Source organism: Dermacentor silvarum, chromosome 1 (assembly GCF_013339745.2).
Source record: "Dermacentor silvarum isolate Dsil-2018 chromosome 1, BIME_Dsil_1.4, whole genome shotgun sequence".
NCBI classification, from domain to species: domain Eukaryota; kingdom Metazoa; phylum Arthropoda; class Arachnida; order Ixodida; family Ixodidae; genus Dermacentor; species Dermacentor silvarum.
The window spans coordinates 311,562,859-311,566,822 of NC_051154.1; the positions used below are offsets into that span (position 1 = coordinate 311,562,859).

The following is a 3,964-nucleotide window of genomic DNA, read 5'->3' on the forward strand; positions in this document are numbered from 1 at the left end:
TTAAACATGAACACCTACAAAGCTAATTCAATCTTTGATAAATCTAAACCCATAGTACTTGAGCACTGGTTTATAATAACGTTGAAAACAGGCAAGTGCGTCCTTGAATTAAGAAAGCAGGAGACATTTCCAACAATTTCAGAGTGGGAGCTGTGGACATGCCTCATGTTCTGTAAGAAGCTTTATATAGTAGCTGCCAAGGGCATATTGAGTACTGATCATTTTATGGGAACGTGAGGAAAAGTCGAATAAATACCTTTGTTTTTTCCACATCCTAGAATACAATGTGATAAATTTGATCTTAATTGGTTGAGTGCCTAGAATGAATGGACATTGCTAAACATAGCAATGTTGACAACGAATTTGGCAACTGTTCCTATTGTTGCTTTCATCGAAACAACCAAACAATTATGCCCCGTAACTTAAGCTCATTCTGCTTAAAGGCTACTGTCTGCCACCACATGGACCTCCTTCAAGACAGGAGCAACTTTAATTTAATGTGGTCTGTTGAAATAGGTGAAACCACTATGTTTTGCATTACAGAATCTGGAGGGCCATTTTGATTGCTGAAATTTGGTGGAAGTGCTGTCCCTCGAGTTGAGCAGTAACTGCACTTCAGCATAGCTTCTCCAAAATTCCTATAACAACACTTTCAGGCTACTTAAGCACACCCGCTATAGCAACAGATTGGTAGTTGCTTCATTGCAACTGTTCATTGCAATGACAGTCAAGTAGCGCAACTAATGCGCAAATACACCTAACTTTGTCAGTTGGAGCCACCAATCACTTCTGGCAGTTAAGGCTGCTTTTAAAATTTAGCACTTTAGTATGGAGGCGTTAGAGACTTGAGATCAAATGAACATTCATTCCAAATAGTAGGCTATTGTAGCACGTAGTTGCAGACACAGGCTACTTGAAAGTCATTTGTTGTGCTAATAGCAAGCTGGTAATTCCAAGTACAAAATGTGAAGGCAAAAATGCAATGGGTAAAAGGATGTACGGTACTTGCCTATAACAGCGTTGACCCTGATAAGGCCAAGAGCCTCTTTTTGCCTATTGGTGGTGGTGTTTCCGAGAAGTGGCCCATGAGGTTCTCCTCAGTGAACACATGGTGAATCAAGGCACTTGCAAACTTGCCTGGTCCACCATGGCAAGCTGTGCCAGGATCATCTGAATGAGCACCTCTCCAACCTATGTGAAACGGGACGTTTAGGTAAATAATATTAGTGAGGTAGTTTAAGGATTTTAAGCACATTTACACAACAGCCACACTCCGAATAAATCACAGAAATACTGCCTGCTCCAGACCTAAAATGTGAACTAATGTCACTAATAAAAACAACTAAAACTAATGTCACAGCTTGTTATGCTGTTGGGATGCCATGTGCTTCAGAAAAACAAGGATTCACCCAGTACAAAATAAAATAGTAAGTAAACCAAAGCATTGAAAACTTTAATGCAAGTAGCATTTTTTGGATACTTCACATACTTTCGGGTGTCTGTCTAACTATTTTACAGCCAATTTGTGTCACTTGGTGGTCAATGGCCTAATGTGTAGGGCTGCTATGTAGACGGGAAGTGGGTTAATAACCATCTGATGGACCTGCTTGGATCTCTGGGTATGTTACTCAGAGTATGTGCCATTCTTCAATGAACCTCTTTCACGCCAACGTGGGCAACTGCTGCTTGTGTTGGCAAGCAGCAGTAGCAAGCAGCTCAAACAGGAAAATAACTGTCGACGTTAATGCGATATTACCACTACACATCAGATTCGCTGGCTGTGTCCCAGACCTACTCAGCTGAATGTGTACATAAGACACAAAGACAGGGTGTGCCTCATCCACCTCATCAAATAAATGAATCGACTCGCAAATCAAAGGCTATGTCAAAATCGCAAAGGAGACAATGCTACCATTTTTACTAAATCTTAAGGAGAATACATCCCAGCAATATTCTCCTGGCAACAGTGCATTTGATCATGGTGACGCTAGATGATGAATGGCCAAAGAATTCACCTTTTGCATTCCGGCTGTGGCGTCTCCAGGCTCATTTTGATTCTGAAAACAGATGTCAGTATTAAAATGTGACGCCACGATAACTCAAAAGCAACAATCAAAACATCTACATGGACGATTAAGCCGAAATAAATGGATGGATATAAATGACTGATTGAAAACATTAAAGCATGGCTGCTCTTGCCACTGGCAGTGTGAGGTGGGCAAATAATTTATTTTTAATTTGTCTCCTAAATTTAAAAATTATTTTTGCTCATCTACTCAGTAGCATGAACTGTTGCGGCCACATCTTAAAGGTAGCTCGTTCATATAAAACCAGTGTTGCATTTTTTACTCCCCGTCTAACTGCTGCTACTGCAGTTTGCTTACTCTCTAAGTATTCCACAGAACTGCTCCACCAACAAACCATTGTTCCAAGCTTATGGCAAAGCGTCATTTAGATCACAAGGATACGCTCCCCTTTAACTCTCTCTCCTCTTTAGTGTGTGAATTCAAACCAAAAATAACTTATTCACATAGCTGTCTGCTTCTATCTCATAAAAAGCCTTGCTAATTTTTGACATTTGTCGATAACGCTTACATGCCACTGGGAGCACAGTGGGACGACACGGCAAATATGCCCAAGCATCTCCTTCCTTTACTGATTTTCGAACTTAGTTATATCAATCAGTTACTGAAGGGCCAAAGGCTGAAACTTCACACGATGACATTATTTTGAATGTTTCATCCCACTAAAGCAGAACATAGCATCCCACAGAATCTGCCTTTTCCGTGAATATAGAGCGCCTACGCGAAGGCGTTAGCGCGAAGTACTCGATGTCGTCGAAGGGAGATAATGGTTTAAAAAAAAGTTCACCGCGCGCGTACCGGTGGAAAACAAACCACACATAACCTGATGATTTCACAGCATTCACTGGCATCAGCCCTTTTTTATCTCACCTATCACATAGAATCACATATACGCCATTGCAATTCTTAATTATTATCGCGCCACAGCGCGTGTCTACCGCACTGCGTGTCAGCGGACTCTGGGCACTCGATCCTCAAGCGAACAGCGCAGCAGAATACATTAGAACGGCAAAACACCCCGCGCATATTTTCGCCGATCCCGACACGCCATGTAGTAGATGCACGTCAATGGACGGCGTTGCGCGAATGAAATATACTTGATTACAGTACAGTTCGGATTAATTCACGTCGCATTGTTTCCACGAAAACGGCAAAGCACGAGCGCTCATTAATAAGGCTAATTTCAATCGGTGCTGGAACACCGTACCAAACATCGTGGCGCTCACAACATGCCCTGTTTTAGCTGGCTCCACATAGCTGCCCACCAAAACGGCAGAGCCCCCCCCCCCCCCCCCACGAGCGCTCATAAATAAGGCTAATTTCAATCGGTGCTGGAACACCGTACCAAAAATCGTGGCGCGCACAACCACGGCCGGGCTCGACTGGCGCGCGCGTTCGGAAGAAGCGAGCGCGCGCGCCAGTCGAGCCCGGCCGTGACACAACATGCCCTGTTTTAGCTGGCTCCACATAGCTGCTTTACGTCGCCGCAAGCGCGCTGTGAAGTTAAATCAGGACAAAACTTCATGCTCAATATCACAAATCTAGTGCTGCACAACCTATTCTCGCAACGGAAGTATAGTACTAGTAATGAAAACGAGCACAGAGGCGCGTGGAAGACACGCACGGGCTCTGTACGCACTTTTGCTGATAGCGTCGCAATGAACGAGCAAGTGGAATTCGAAACACTCACTCACCTTCGATGTGGCTGAGTCGGAGGCGATCATGGTGATCTTCGAGGCACCGTGTAGCCCATAAAGACCGAGCAATAAGTTGTAATATACCAAAGATGTCACAGCGAGGCAAAGGGCACAGAAAACGCAGCAAACTTATCACGCAAGCCGCACACATACGCCGCACGCACAAAGTTCCGGATCCGCCAA

General features: G+C 43.9%; 1 long non-coding RNA gene across 1 annotated transcript; it reads right to left on the bottom strand.

Moving 5' to 3' along the window:
* Positions 1–801: 801 nt before the first annotated feature.
* LOC125942250 (uncharacterized) lies at positions 802–3,915 on the bottom strand. The gene is made up of 3 exons (XR_007464933.1): positions 3,779–3,915; positions 2,016–2,057; positions 802–1,191 (listed from the first exon to the last, which is right to left on the bottom strand). It is a non-coding gene; the product is annotated as an uncharacterized LOC125942250 (long non-coding RNA).
* Between the last annotated feature and the right edge of the window lie 49 nt (positions 3,916–3,964).